At 41.5% G+C, this 17,092-nt stretch overlaps 1 protein-coding gene across 2 annotated transcripts in view; it reads left to right on the top strand.

Annotated features, from left to right (window-relative positions):
- The window catches only part of LRRC4C (leucine rich repeat containing 4C), a 1,031,944-nt gene that overhangs the window by 813,588 nt on the left and 201,264 nt on the right, over positions 1-17,092 (top strand). The window lies entirely within an intron of this gene.

Raw genomic sequence — 17,092 nt, 5'->3', positions numbered from 1 at the left:
GATGGAAGTGCTTTATACTAGAGGTGAGGTGTTTTATACTGGGCATAGGGGTGCTTCATACTGGGGATAGGGGTGCTTCATACTGGGGATAGGGGTGCTTTATTTATTGCAGCCTTTACATTTAATAAGAGTGCTCCTCTTTTATTTGTAGCCATTGAGGGTTTTAACCCTTGCTGCCTCCTATACACCTGTAGGCTGCACTGCATTAGAAGTACATGTATGGCAGAACACTGCAGATGATCATTAGCACAGAGGCTCAGAATAGTGGGGTGGTTGTAACTGTCCCCCCCCCCCCCTTGTCTGCCAGTCTTCCAGGGAGGATGGGCAGTGGATGGCAAGGCTGAAATGACCATAGCCAGCAACAGTGCCCAGTTGTAGTTGAGCATATAATTATACAAGGTGCTAGTTCAGCTTTTAATGGATTTTTGAAGATTTAACCTATAGAGTAATATGTCCTGAGTTATACTAAATGGATTGTTATGTATATATATATATATATATATATATATATATATATATATATATATATATATATATATATAAATAATACACACCCACACACAAACGTATCTCTCTCTCATTCTCATATATATTTATACAATAAAGGTATCTAGCATAATGTAGTACCCTCTCTCTTTATATATATATATATATATATATATATACATATATATTATATACTGTGTACCTATGAACCTAGCGTGAGATAGTATATCTCTCGCTTTCACTCTCCCTTTCCTTTACTCTCTTGCCCACTCTCTCTTTTTATACATATACAAATGTATATATATATATATATATATATATATTCTATGTATCTAATGTCATGTAGTATTGTGTGTATCTAGCCTCATGTAGTATCCCAATCTCCCTCTCTCTCATTTATAGTATATTATATTATTATATTGACATGCACTTTGTACTTTTGCCTTTTTTAATTGTATTTATACTCATTTCATTCAGTAACACATTACATAAAACAAGGATAGATAGATAGATAGATAGATAGATAGATAGATAGATAGATAGATAGATAGATAGATAGATAGATAGATAGATAGATAGATAGATAGATAGATAGATAGATAGATAGATAGATAGATAGATAGATAGATAATTAATTGCCTTTTTTTAAAAACTGGCTGAATTTTTCACGTCATTCATCATTTGTAAGCTGGATGTTGTACAGTTTTTTCCTAGCTGCATGCTGTTGACTGCAAGAAACCATTGACCCGGTGCCATGCAGAAAATCCTAAGAGATTAAAGAATTTGTAGCTGGCACCCCTTCTGAAAGAGTCTGCTTCCTAATAGGTGGTGGAATGCAGTGAGGGAGTAAGCCTTTTTGTTGTCATTGCTATTGTGCGACTCGGGATCAGCATTCCTGAGGTTGACACGCACCCCCTGAGAGGACCCTTTTAATTTGGCCTTTGTGCTGGAGCTCCCTCCTGCCTTTGCTCTTTCCTCTCAGAGCAGCGTGTGAACTGAATTTATTTGTGGTGTTGCAGGACGCGAGGCAAGGTTGCAGGGTTGGAGACCCAGCTTGGATAGGCTAGTCCAATTTGGTCAACACCAATAAATTATTGTTGCAGTAGATTGTGTAAATTCAGGGGCTAGTCTTTATGGGGTAATTACTGCGGTGACCAGCGGCTTCTGTCTTGACAGAAAACTGGTGGGGGGGGGGGGGTCATGTCTATGCATTAACATAAATGTTGCCTGGGTTTAAAGAATGGTGAAGATTTATGAGGCGGAATTGACATTTTTCACATGGCCTGATTTGGCCAAAAGCCAGTAACCGGGGCACCAATGGGCCACATTGACCGACCAATCTCATTCTTAGCTTAATGAGTGAAAACTCTGTCTTGGCCAGTCATTAATAAGTCATTTGGTTTGCAAGTTGAAGAGCACTAGTAGTCTTGATAGAAAAATTCCATCTTAGCGTTGTTTGGTATCGTTTTTTTGTTGTATTCTTTTTTGTAAAACACTGGCCTTTAAAAACTGTTACATTGTTGTAATGCATTTTAATAAATGTAACAAATTGTTGCTTTAATTTACTTACAAAGGGAGAGTTAATAATATAGATTCCAGTACATTTTACCCTTACAAACTTTGCTAATGGTCCGTTCCTCTTGGTGGCACAACATTGCTTTCTAAAATTATGTTGGTATCTAAGTTGATGGTTGTCATCCAATGAGGTATGAGGGGGTGGGGGGGTTGGGGCTCAACTGCAGCCCCTAACATCGACAAATGGTCCACTAAATGTTCTGTATAGGTAATATAGAGATGACTGTCAGACTGCAGACATATAGGAGAAAAATTATGGTCAAAGACTGTAGACATGCTACAGGTTTGGTTGGAGACTAAGGACATTCTTCAGAATATAGTGAGAGACTGAGGAAATGTTTTATTAGTCTTGGAGAGCTCATTGCTATTACCACTTTTCAAATGAATGCTCCCATTATAGATTGCCACGATCTAAAGGCTGCCCAGAAAGAACCAAAGGGTTGCATGTGGCTCTTGGACCACAGGTATGACACCAGGGGTCTACAGAAAACATTTATTGTAAGAGTTAGCAAGACAGTGAGAGACAGGGGACATGTTACATGAGTCTAGCAAAACTCATTCCTATTTCCCCTTTACAATGCAATACTTCTACTTCTACAATAGATTTCTGGGGTCCAAAGACTGCACAAGAAGAATCAAAGGGCCGTATGTGGCCCTCAAGTTGCAAGTTGGCCAGAGGTCTACAGAAAAAAATATTGTTACATGAGTCTAGCAAAGCTCATTCCTATTACCCCTTTACAATGCAATGCTTCTACTTCTACAATAGATTTCTGGGGTCCAAGGGCCGCACAAGAAGTATCAAAGGGCCGTATGTGGCCCTCAAGTTGCAAGTTGGCCAAAGGTCTACAGAAAAAAAATATTGTTACATGCATCTAGCAAAGCTCATTCCTATTACCCCTTTACAATGCAATGCTTCTACTTCTACAATAGATTTCTGGGGTCCAACAAGAGGTATCAAAGGGCCGTATGTGACCCTCAAGTTGCAAGTTGGCCAGAGGTCTACAGAAAAAAAATATTGCTACATGCGTCTAGCAAAGCTAATTCCTATTACCCCTTTACAATGCAATGCTTCTACTTCTACAATAGATTTCTGGGGTCCAAGAGCCGCACAAAAAGTATCAAAGGGCCGTATGTGGCCCTCAAGTTGCAAGTTGGCCAGAGGTCTACAGAAAAAAAAAATATTGGAAGAATTAGCTACATGGTGATAGTCCAGGCACATGTTACATGAGTCTAATGGAGCTCATTGCTAATACCCCTTAACAAATCAATTCTTCCACTCTCACGTTAGGTTGCTGGCATCCTAGGGCCACACAAGAAGGATCAAAAGGCCACACATGCTTCTCAGGTTACAGGTTGGGCACTAGGGGTCTACAGAAAATTTTTATTGTAAGAATTAGAAACACAAAGAGAGACTAGGGACATGTTACATGAGTCTAGCAGAGTTTGTTGCTATTAGCCCTTCACAAATTAATGCTACTACTCCTCCTATATATTGCTGTGGTCCAAAGACCACATAAGAAAAACCACAGGCTGGTAACAAGGGGTCTATTGAAAATATTTATTGTAAGAATTGGCAAGACAATGAGAAACTAGGGACATATTATATGAGTCTAGCAGAGCTCTGCTATTGTCACAAATGAATGCTCCTACGTCTACTAAAGATTGCTGGGGTCCAAGGGCCACATAAGAGGGGTCTACTGAAAACATTTATTGTAAGAACTGGCAAGATAATAAGAGACTAGGAACATAGTACAAGAGTCTAGCAGAGCCTGTTGCTGTTACCCCTTTACAAACCAGAGCTCCCACTCCCACTGTATGGTTTCTGGGATCCAAGGGCTGTCCAAAAACTACCATAGAGCTACATGTGGCCTCTGGGCCACAGGTTAGGCACCGCATAAGAAAAACCAAAGGGCCACAGGCTGGGAACCAGGGGTCCATTGAAAACATTTATTGTAAGAATTGGCAAGACAATAAGAAACCTGGGACATATTATATGAGTCTAGCAGTTCTCTGCTATTGTCACAAATGAATGCTCCTACGTCTATTATAGATTGTTGGGGTCCAAGGGCCACATAAGAGGGGTCTTCCTGAAACATGTATTGTAAGAACTGGCAAGATAACAAGAGACCTGGAACATAGTACAATAGTCTAGCAGAGCCTGTTGCTGTTACCCCTTTACAAACCAGTACTCCCACTCCCACTGTATGGTTTCTGGGATCCAAGGGCTGCCCAAAAACTACCATAGAGCTACATGTGGCCTCTGGGCCACAGGTTAGGCACCACATAAGAAAAACAAAAGGGCCACAGGCTGGGAACCAGGGGTCTACTGAAAACATTTATTGTAAGAATTGGCAAGACAATGAGAAACTAGGGACATATTATATGAGTCTAGCAGTTCTCTGCTATTGTCACAAATGAATGCTCTTACGTCTACTATAGATTGCTGGGGTCCAAGGGCCACATAAGGGGGGGTCTACTGAAAACATTTATTGTAAGAATTGGCAAGACAATGAGAAACTAGGGACATATTATATGAGTCTAACAGAGCTCTGCTATTGTCACAAATTAATGCTCTTACGTCTACTATAGATTGCTGGGGTCCAAGGGCCACATAAGGGGGAGTCTACTGAAAACATTTATTGTAAGAATTGGCAAGACAATGAGAAACTAGGGACATATTATATGAGTCTAACAGAGCTCTGCTATTCTCACAAATGAATTCTCCTACGTCTACTAAAGACTGCTGGGGTCCAAGGGCCACATAAGAGGGGTCTACTGAAAACATGTATTGTAAGAACTGGCAAGATAATAAGAGACCAGGAACATGGTACAAGAGTCTAGCAGAGCCTGTTGCTGTTACCCCTTTACAAACCAGTACTCCCACTCCCACTGTATGGTTTCTGGGATCCAGAGACTGCCCAAAAACTACCATAGGGCTGCATGTGGCCTCTTGACCACAGGTTAGGCACCACTTAAGAAAAACCAACGGGCCAAAGGCTGGGAACCAAGGGTCTTCTGAAAAAAATGTATTGTAAGAATTGGCAAGACAATGAGAAACTAGGGACATATTATATGAGTCCAGCAGTGCTCTGATATTATAACAAATGAATGCTCCTATGTCTACTAAAGATTGCTGGGCTCCAAGGGCCACATAAGGGGGGGGGGGGGGTCTTCCTGAAACATGTATTGTAAGAACTGGCAAGATAACAAGAGACTAGGAACATAGTGCAAGAGTCTAGCAGAGCCTGTTGCTGTTACCCCTTTACAAACCAGTACTCCCACTGTATGATTTCTGGGATCCAAGGGCTGCCCAAAAACTACCATAGGGCTGCATGTGGCCTCTGGGCCACAGGTTAGGCACCACATAAGAAAAACCAAAGGGCCACAGGCTGGGAACCAGGGGTCTACTGAAAACATTTATTGTAAGAATTGGCAAGACAATGAGAAACAAGGGACATATTATATGAGTCTAACAGAGCTCTGCTATTGTCACCAATGAATGCTCCTACGTCTACTAAAGATTGCTGGGGTCCAAGGGCCACATAAGGGGGGGTCTACTGAAAACATTTATTGTAAGAATTGGCAAGACAATGAGAAACAAGGGACATATTATATGAGTCTAACAGAGCTCTGCTATTGTCACAAATGAATGCTCCTACGTCTACTAAAGATTGCTGGGGTCCAAGGGCCACAAAAGAGGGGTCTACTGAAAACATGTATTGTAAGAACTGGCAAGATAATAAGAGACCAGGAACATGGTACAAGAGTCTAGCAGAGCCTGTTGCTGTTACCCCTTTACAAACCAGTACTCCCACTCCCACTGTATGGTTCCTGGGATCCAGAGACTGCCCCAAAACTACCATAGGGCTGCATGTGGCCTCTGGGCCACAGGTTAGGCACCAGCAGTCTTCAAAAAGCATTAATTGTAAGAATTAACACGATAATGTGACTGGGGATATGTTACATGAGTCTAGTACAGTTTGTTGCTATAACCCCTTCAAATTAATGCTCCCACTTCTACTAAAGATTGCTGGTTAAAAGGGCCTCACAAGAAGTACCATAGGGCTGTATGTGGCCCTCAGGCTGCAGATTGGGCTTTAGGAACTTACAGAAAACATTCATTGTAAGAATTAGCTAATAAATAGACCAGTTCATTATCAAACCCTGACTTCTGTTACCAAACACGTTTCTTGCGGAGAGGCGTGGTTACTTAGCCCTAGATCCTCGTTAGCAAGTTTCCTTATCCACAGCAGGCCAATTCAATGAAAAAAGTCCACCCCATTCACTGTCATAGTACCAGTTTCCCATAAGCCTAATTCAAAAAAAAAAAATTGAAGTTACAGTTACAGCAACCCATCACAATCTATACGCTGTACTAATCAGACATCAGCAAATTCTTATTGGCCCTGCACTACGGAAGGAGCACTTATTTTCTGAATAAGGCTAAAAGCATCAGTGGGCCATTTATAATAGATAGTGTCTATTTAACACTTCAGGATATAATGCAGAACAAGGCTCCAAATGTGTGATAATGTCTTTACTAGCCGCAAGCACAAACATGAGGCAGGTGCAAAAATGGCAAAATCGCGCAATGCTTTACAGCACTGCAACATTTCAACTGATGAATGCTGGGAAAATCTGTCTACAAACCCAAATTCACAAATCCTTTTGAGGTTGCTTAATGCATAGAGAATTCTGAACTGATCTAGCCTATGGTGCCTGTGCCCACCCATGTGTCATATTAATGGAGAACGCAGCTTATGCTGGAGCAAGGAATGTACCCTTTATAACACAAGCGCTAAGCCCCACCCCCTCTTTGTTGTAATGGTGTTTTTTTTTTTTCTTATGTGGCCAATTTAGATATAAAACGTGTGTTCTTCTTTACAACATCTGCTTTCAGTTTAATGAAAGCCTTTGAGGTTCCATAAGCTTTAGCTGTGCTTGGTGGGGGTGTATTATATACTAAGTTTAGGGTTAGTAAAGGATTCAATCGATTGTGTGGTGCGCAACCCAATGGTGGCGATAAACGCTTTGATAAATGATCGATTTATTTTTTCCGTTTGGTCTGTTTTTTGATAGGAATAATCGATGCATAGTCAACATCCATTGGATGGATATGACACACATGGGGATGTAAAATACGATTGTAACAATCGTAAGCTATCGGTTGCATCCTTGTTTCCACCATGTATTGTAATAATCTGATCAATTGAAATACAATAGTATTGATGAACAAAGTATCTCAGTGCTGTCAGATTAATGCACAACGATTGATCATTTTCTGTCCTGACTGATAGACTCAGATTGATCGAATTCTGAAGTCTAAATTGAGTCTAAATTGTTCAGAAGTGAAGGGCCGTTTGATCATTTGCGGATTTAATTATTTCGATCAAATTACACACTGGTTGGATTAAAAAAAAAAAAAAATGAATTGTGTGTGGCCACTATTATAAAATCATAAATGTAGGAGGTATACTGTGTGTGTGTGTATGTATATATATATATATATATATATATATATATATATATATATATATATATATATATATATATATATACAGTATATCTCCTACATTTAAGATTGTATAATGGTGGCCACATATAAATATTACAGAGGTCTGCTGTCTCTGGGCCCCCGTGTGCTCCCCGGTCCCCCCCCCCCCCAATGTGCTGCCTACCCTCCCCTGCCAGCTGCTGTAGGGGATGTGTCACAATAGAGAAACAGAAAGGGGTCAGCAAATATGTAATTTACCAGCTCCTTCCTTTTCTGAATGGACAGAGTCATAGTCAGTGACATTGTAAAAAAATAAAATGATAAAAAATAATACAATTAAAATACCAAAAAATTAAAACTACTGACACCAGTGGGTGAACTTCCAGGATCGCAAAGGTCACACTTGCAACCGGGCCTTGGCATTCCTCCACCGTGGGGAGGCCCCAAGATGGCAGGAAGGGGGCCCACTGCAGAACTTGTGAAAGGGTCCCGCTGTGGGGACCGTAATAAAGGGCCCTGCAACGAGAGTAAAGGGCCCCAGGATCAGTGAGAAGAGCCCCAGCCTTGAATGGAAGGGCCCCCGGCCAGGGGTCTGGAGGGCCCTTCATGGTTTCTTGCACCGGGGCCCTGAAGGTTCTAGTTACGCCTCTGACGGACACAGATATCCATCACACACAGCGCTCTGCCGAAACACCCGGACTGCCAAGAGCATGTCCAAAAGGAGGAAAGACCACTCAGTGCCATGGAAACTCAGAGTTTTACCCAATACCCGGTAGGAAGACCTTCCAAGATGGTGCCGGCGGGCATGCGGCCGCTCTACGAGGCAGCCTGTCTTTCTCACACGCACAGATAAATGCAGCAGAGGGAGATCATCTTCAGTCAAGGAAACATCTTGGTTTCCATGCTATCTGCTAGCCCTGCCAAATCCAAGCTGAGATTGACCCAGCACACAGAAAATGACAATGAGGCAAGCCTTGCAACACAGACACCCCTCATGTGTCAGCTCCATTGCTACATACCCCACTTTAAACCAACCTGTCATGGACACTACTCTTAAGGACATGTTCCTCACATTGCAAAAACCCCATACATGCTGAAATCACTAGATTAATGCATAACTTTTTAACTGAAGTCTCCTTTTTGAGAGAAAGAGTCACCACTATAGAAACAAAGATGGGAGAAGTAACATCCTCCTTTAATGATTTAGTGGATGCACACAGTGAAGAAGCTGAGGACATTGAATGGATAAAAGCAAAAATAGCTGATCTAGAGGACAGCTCCAGAAAAAAAAAATTACTTAAAAATTAGAGGTCCATCCACCATCCAGTAATCTGCATTAAAAGAATATTTCACACAACTAATGGCCACTTTCCTTCCTGGCACCCCTGCAGGGTGAATTGATTATTGATCGATCGATTATTGATCAGTCCACCGACTGCCGAAACCATCACAACTCCCAGAGACTATCCCTAGAGACACCATTGACCGCACATAAAAGAAAATTTAATGCGGCCCACACGTAACCAAGCAGGCTATCCCCAACCATACACCAATTTGGCTTTCTTTGAACATCTGTCCAAATACACTATGATGCAGCGCAAAAACCTATCTACCATCAGAAATCACCAGATCCAATAAATATTACAAAGGGGTTACAACACAGTAAGTATAAATGTATTGTAAACTAAAAACTTCAGACATCCCTGCCCTTTTTTAGTTACCAACCTGCACCATGCAGTGGAAAAGAGAAAATGAATGCTCAGGCCAAAAAGCTCCATAAATACAACACACGAGAAACTGAGTAGGTGTTACCACTTGTGCTGTAGCCCTTTGTATTATGTATAGATTTGGATGGTTATTTTTGGGACCCATCTGGTTACTTGCATAGATAACTAACTTTACCTCCCCACCCTCCCAAACGTTATATCACTGTATGACGAAACGCGTCGAGATTGGCTGATGCCCAGACGCATGCGCAGATGAGGGACCATGAGGGCCATCTTGCTGGTGGGATACCTATAGGAATTTACATTGAATGCTGACCATGGACATCCTTTATGTAAGCTGCTCTCCTTTATTTCTTTAATAAATGTTTTATACTGCAGCATGAGGGGATTATTTCTTTATGTCTCCTGAGTGCTACGAGGAGCTTTGAGGAGTCCAATTCGGCTAGTCATAGGAGGAGTTGTATGGATGCGATTGGTTTCTCCCTGCCACAGACTTATCAATATTTTGGGCGTTTTGACCCTGTGGGGTCTAAGCAAGTTGGTAAGAGTACCTTGTGATTCTGTTTGGTGGCGGACTTTCCTGATTGCACCCCTCCATTTCTGAGATTTATGTGGACTTTTTAACAGCACTCGGGACTTTTTCCTTTTTCTGTCAGCAATGTTTGCTCATGTGGATTAGCGCGACACCATCTCCTACGATAGATAGATAGATAGATAGATAGATAGATAGATAGATAGATAGATAGATAGATAGATAGATAGATAGATAGATAGATAGATAGATAGATAGATAGATAGATAGATAGATAGATAGATAGATAATCTACATGGCATATTAACCAGTCTGGTTTGTGTTCCTGCAGTCCCTTCATTCAGGGGACTATTTTTGATTGGCTTCCTTTTACATCAAAACTTTCTCTGCCCATTGAATACCCCCTATAGATGGGTTTGTAAATTCTTGCGTAGATTATAAGAAATTGTACTGGAAGGCAATGACTGTCTCTTTGTCTGCTGAATTCCAAAGAAATCGCGACACTCATGGGGCTTGAAAGTTTATTTTGTCTTTATGATGAGGCACAAGCTTGTCTTCCTCAGGTTCTATATATCTCATATCCTTTCTACCCTACCCACCGTTACACCATTATTACAGCCCGAGAACACCAAGTATTGGTTGTAAAGTCTCCAGGAGCCAATGGCCAGGGGTTGAACATCTTAAATCGGCCTTCATATGTCATTGGGCTTGAAGTACATTGACAGTCTATATCCTCAAAAATAAAACAATTTAGACGTATAGTGGAAGTGAGTGCAGTAACAGCTTTGTGATAGAATAATCATGTGAGGTTGCTGATACTCAAGAACCAACATTCTCACTTAGGTGTGCAGAGGAGCCACAGATAGAGCAAACACGTCTTTACTGACCTATATATCTATTGGCTGATTGGTTGATCAATTAACAGACAAACTATCTATCTATCTATCTATCTATCTATCTATCTATCTATCTATCTATCTATCTATCTATCTATCTATCTATCTATCTATCTATCTATCTATCTATCTATCTATCTATCTATCTATCTATCTATCTATCTATCTATCTATCTATATATATATATATATATCATATGATAGAATTTACATCTCTAATTCCTTGCCATTATCATAGACTGCTATTATCAATAAAACAGATTGGGGTTGATTTGCTAAAGGCTCCAGAGCTTAGTAAATGAGCAGAAGCTCTGCTGACTTTCATCATCAAATCATGAGCCAGCAAAAATGTTTTTTTTTTTTTTTCCTTGCATGTGATTGGGTATTCTTTGTAAAATTAAACTTTACCTCGTTTACTAAGCAACTGCACTTGCAAAGTGAACAGTCTATTTGCCTGCCTTTAGTAAATCAACCCCATTGTGTGCTATGTAGTGTTGCTGCATACTGCACAATATACCATAGACTACTCATACACATTCTATATATTTCCTTCTTTCCTTCTTTCCTTCTTTCTTTCCTTCCTTCATTCCTTCCTATCTGTCTATATCTCTGTATCTATTTTCTTATCATAGACAATTATCTTATGAGATCAGATTTCTTTCTTTCTTTCTTTCTTTCTTTCTTTCTTTCTTTCTTTCTTTCTTTCTTTCTTTCTTTCTTTCTTTCTTTCTTTCTTTCTTTCTTTCTTTCTTTCTTTCTTTCTTTCTTTCTTTCTTTCTTTCTTTCTTTCTTTCTTTCTTTCTTTCTTTCTTTCTTTCTTTCTTTCTTTCTTTCTTTCTTTCTTTCTTTCTTTCTTTCTTTCTTTCTTTCTTTCTTTCTTTCTTTCTTTCTTTCTTTCCTCCTTCCTTCCTCTCTCGCTTTATCTATTTCCCTTTCCCTTTCCCTTTCCCTTCCCTTCCCCTTCCCTCTGTATGATTCTGTGTGAATTAGTGCATACTGTAAAACATACTTTAGAATACTCGTACAGTTTCCAGTCTCATTGAAGTGTCTCAGTGATTTCAGGATATGCCATGCATTGCTCAGGAAGGAATGTAATGTTCAACACATTATCTACATAATGGTAATATTACAATCATTACAGTGAATCTTTCCCAAGCACAGTGCTATAGATTAGATTCAATCAATGTATTTTACTAAAACCACGCTATTAACCAGCAGTGGAGAAGGCGTTTTGGATGCATTTTATTATAAAATGTGACTCCACAGTGGGGTGGTCTGGACGGTCATCTGTCCCCGGATGTCGTTTTCAAGATGGCAGCGGCGGGAGCGAATTTAGAATACCATGTATAATATAATATTCTTCTGGACAGGTTTGGGTGTTATTTATCTGTCTGCTAGCAGGCTCCTTTCAGTCGTTCTTCACTTTTGTTCTTATGGTGAATATATTGTCAGCCAAAGTGCGATGCGGAAGCTCCGTTGGGGGTTAACAAGGACCCCCAGGCGTAGCGAATCAGGGGGACCCTCGCACATTGACATACTGAAGAAGCAGTGAATGAGCTCAGTGCTTCAAAGGTCGCATGTGTCTCCAGATACAATGGCGGCTCTGTATTCCAGGGACCCTGGTGAATGGGCATTGATAGTGGAGCTGAGTTTATAATGATCAGCGCCATCGTTTGTGAATGTGCAGATTATTCAGCGTGGGTTGTAATAACGGCAAAGTCTCTGCAGCAGAAATATCAGCAATATAATCACTGGTTCTCTGTATTATAAATTAAAGTGGTAATAAACCCAAAAACAAACATTTATTATATCGCAGCTTACCCCTTTTTAGATGTGGTGGCTGCATTCGTTTTCTTTTTTAGGCTTTTTTTTCCCTTTATTTTCACTCGGTGATCTGGTCAGTAAGTGTTATCTTTCATCTTCCATTAACAGACCAGGTTGTACAGCAAACATGGCAGTTAGAGGGTTGGGACAAACCATTTACCACTGAAAGGGGTGCTTACAATGGTCAGAGTTTATTAATTTACAGAATATTAAACTTTTATGCCAAAAGGCAAAAAAAAAAAAAAAAAACATTGTTGTACCTCCTTAACCACTTAAGCAACAGAAGATTTTACCCCCTTCCTGACCAGGGTCTATTCGGCACTGCATGACTTTAACGGACAATTGCGCGGTCGTGCGACGCTGTACCCAAACGAATTTGACGTCTGTTTTTTTCCCACAAACAGAGCTTTCTTTTGGTGGTATTTGATCACCTGTGCGATTTTTTGATCATGCGCTATAAACAAAAAAAGAGCGTCAATTTTGCAAAAATAACAATATTTTTCACATTTTTTAATATGAAATTCCCCAAAAAAAAAAATGTAAAAATCAAAATTTTTTAACATTTTAGGCCAATTTGTTTTATGCTACCTATGTTTGGTAAAAAAAAATATCAAAAAGCGTATTTTGATTGGTTTGCGCAAAAGTTATTGCGTTTACTAACTAAGGGAAAGATTTTTGTCATTTTTGTTGTTTTTTTTTTAATGAGGAATGGCGGCGATCTGCGATTTTTTTGCGGGACTGCGACATTGCGGCAGACAGATCGGACTCTTGACTGACATTTTTGACACTTTTGGGGGTACCAGTGACATTACTGCAGTAATCAGTGCTATACATATGCACGGTTACTGTAAAAATGACACTGGCAGTGAAGGGGTTAACTTTTTTTAGAGGGAGGGGTTAAGTGTGTCCCTAGGGGCGTGATTCTAACTGTGATTGGATGTGGCTGTGTGTAACAGCACAGATTAACGATCCTACATAGCAGAACCGTGTGATCTCAATTCTTACACAGGGGAGAATGACAGGCGGCTTTGTTTACATTAGCCGCCTGCCTTTCTCCCGCTGTAACCGACAATCGTGAGTGCCTGGCGGACATCGGGTCCGTCGGGCACACGCGCGGGGGGTCCGTGAGCGAGCGGGAGCGCGCCTCCGGCAGCGCGCACTCGCTCCCTAGAGCCTCACAGGCTAGCGACGTAGCCCTATGTCACTTTGCCTGTGAGGGGCTGACTGCCGCCGTAAATCGTCGTTAAGCAGTCGGCAAGTGGTTAAAAAGTATTAGTAGGAATTGAGCATTCATTTGTAAGTTAAAGTGTTACACAACAGTAAAACCAGTCTGTATATGCAGTAAAGCATGCTTGTTATACACACTGTGGAACCTAAGGGGTTAATCATTGTGTGAAAAAGCATGTTTAATCCTGTCTTCTCTGATCCTCCCCTTCTTCCACAGTCTCCAATCCATCTCCTGATAGAACAGAGCCTTGGGGGCACTCTGCACATGCTCAGTTTGGTGTGTATCGCTATAGATTTTTTTTTTTCTTGGGAGGGTGCATGTGATCAGCACAGGGCCAATCAGCACTGTCCAGACAAAGGGTCAGGGGTCCTGCAGCCTAATAGAACACTCAGAGTAGAATGAGGCTCCTCCTCATTGAAATGAAAACTCCTCCTTCAAGCTTAAACTAGACACTGATAGAGGTCACAAGACTTGTATACTGCTGATGAGAAAAGGTATTTAGCAGTTTATATTTGCTAAAAAAAAATAATTTCCATGTCCTGTGTACTGTGGGAGGAGAGCAGATATAGTGAATGCAGGCTCCAGGGTTTTGTAACACTTTAAGTCATATCTAAATCTGCTAGTCCATGATATAACACTACCCTCCATCCATATTCACAATGCTGCTGTCCGAGGGTGTCCCCATTGCTCTTCCATCCAGACTGGAGACACCCTAAGTGAGTTACTGGCTGGATCAGCAGGTGAGAATAAAGAAAAAATGGCTAAAAGGAAAATGAATGCAGCCACCAAATGTAAAGCCCAACTTCAGGCAAAAAAAAAATCCACAAATTAACTGCTTGTTTATTTCTAGGGAAGAGCAGATATATTCTTACCTGATCCTCCGATCTTTCCAGCACAAGACTGGTCTGGCACCCCTGTGCTCCAGTGGCATCGAATAGTGGACTGCCCCTGATGTCATCATGCCCAGAGCAGGCTCCATAGACCAGGAACAGTCCACTGCTGGACCACGGGGGAGCACCCTTTTCCGGAGTGAGTATAAGCTTTCTGCTCACCCCTCCACAAAATGAGCAGTTGACCCCTGCAGTGTGGGCACAGCACCACTGCATAAGAAAAAGAAAACAATTTGCCCGGAGTTGCTTGTTTATTATTATTTGTTTTGGGGTTTTTGAGTTTATTATCACTTTAATGAATGCTAAATAAAAAGCAGGAGCTCTTTTAAATTTTAGATGAGATCTCCAGTCAAAAAGAACTAACCGTTTTTCCTTACTTTCTTTGAAATGACAATCCTGGGTAATGTGCAATCCAGATGTCGACAACAATATGTATGGGCAAAACTCTTTTTTGTGAACCTAAACATACTTTTGGGTCTCCGCTCCAGCATCTACAGTGCGTCTCCCTATTCGGTGTGTTCCCCTTAAGGGTGCAGGCCAGAGCAAACAGAAAAAAATCTCAGCCACCGCACACCATATAAACACCGGAATGTAATAAGTGATAGCAGCCTCAGCCTAACTCTACCCAGGCTATGCCTCCCTACATGTTTCGCCCCACCCATGGAGCTTAGTCATAGAGCTAAGCCTCATGGGTTGGGCGAAACATGTCAGGGTGGCAGGGCCTAGCTGGAGTTAGGCTGTGGCTGCTATCACTGATTACACGTTGGGATTGCATGTTGTGAGGTGGCTGAGATTTTTTTTTTTTCTTTATTAATTTGGAAAGGATTTGAACCTCCGTCAAATTTGTATTGATTAACAGTAAATGTGTTGGTAGAGCTTGAAATCCAGAATAAGAAGGCAGCTTTTTGTCATCTGGGGTTTCTTTGGCGGATCCCAGGGTAGCCTGAAGAAAGAAAAAAGAATGCCAGACTTAAAGTTTAATTAACTAAAGATAAAACTTTTTTTTTTGTACGTAGAGTGGAGAAGGATTAGAACATCTGTCAGGTTTTTATTGCTGTCTGTGTCCCCGTTAGGGAGATTAATTCTCTCTATTTGTTCTGTTTACCGTTATCACTGAAACTGAAAGAAAATCCCACATTTTGGTTGTCCCCAGAAAAGTAATAGAGGGAATAATAGAGTAATAGAGAGGCCCCTTTCACACTTGTGTGACTTGTCCTGTGATTTGGGACTGCAAAGTTGCAAGACAAGTCATACCCAGGGCTGTATTTTGGCCTAGGCCACCAAGGCCCAGGCCTAGGGCGACACTTTGCAGGGGGGCAGCAAAAAAGCTACCCCCCCTCCACCTGAGACTCTATTGGCCACCAGTTGCTAGAGCCGCCTCTCTCATTCCCCCCTCTCTCTCACACCCCTCTTCTCTCTCTCTCACCCCTCACTCTCTCTCTCTCTCACCCCCCCTCTCACCCCCCTCTCTCTCTCTCTCGCTCTTACCCCCCCCCTCTCTTTCACCCCCCCCTCTCTTTCACCCCCCTCTCTCTCTCACCCCTCACTCTCTCTCTCTCACCCCCCTCTCTCACCCCCCCCCCTCTCTCACCCCCCCCTCTCTCACCCCCCTCTCTCTCACCCCTCCTCTCTCTCTCTCTCTCTCTCATCCCCCTCTCTCTCTTTCTCATCCCCCCTCTCTCTCTCATTCCCCTCTCTCTTTCTCTCACCCCTCCTCACCCACCCCCCTCTCTCCCTCCCTCACCCACCCCCCTCTCGTGAGATCTCAGGGGTTCATGCTGGGACTTGTGGTCCTTCAATTGTGGAGGGAGCCACATCCTTTAAAAAAGAAGGAGTGGGGCAAATTTACATAGGAGGGGGGGGTTGCCCAATTTTAGTCTTGCCTAGGGCAGCACAAAACCAAAATACACCACTGGTCATACCCCATGATTTCCAATGAGTACCGTTCATATCTGTGCGACTTCAAGTTGCAACGACTTCAAAGTAGTCCCTGCACTACTTTGGTCCAACTTTGATGCGTTTTGAGGTCCATAGGCATAGGCATTGCTTTAAGTCCAGTCAAAATCACAGCAAGATCGCGTAAAAAAAATGCGGTAAAATCGTGCGACTTTTAGGTCGCACAAGTGTGAAAGGGGCCTAAAATGTTGGCTATATAACTGCCTGTAATTATTTAAAAAAGAACATCATAATATATTGGATTTGCATATAATCTGCTCAATCATGCCGGGATAAAACACTTAAATGATGCATTTTATGCCAATGTAGCAATGCTGAACCTATGAAGCAGACCTAACTAGTTAAAAGCCTGCATGTGTCATCATAGAGTGCTCTGTATAGTGCTAAATAATAATACGTAATATACAAATCTTTATAATATAACAGAAAAAGTAGAAAACGCAACTTTTTCGGTGTTGGCTACCCCATTCAGCAAAAAATATAC

The sequence above is a fragment of the Pelophylax lessonae genome (genome assembly GCF_965119305.1).
Source record: "Pelophylax lessonae genome assembly, chromosome: 10".
NCBI classification, from domain to species: domain Eukaryota; kingdom Metazoa; phylum Chordata; class Amphibia; order Anura; family Ranidae; genus Pelophylax; species Pelophylax lessonae.
Note: the sequence above shows the minus strand (reverse complement) of the source record. Positions and strands in the feature narration are given on the sequence as shown.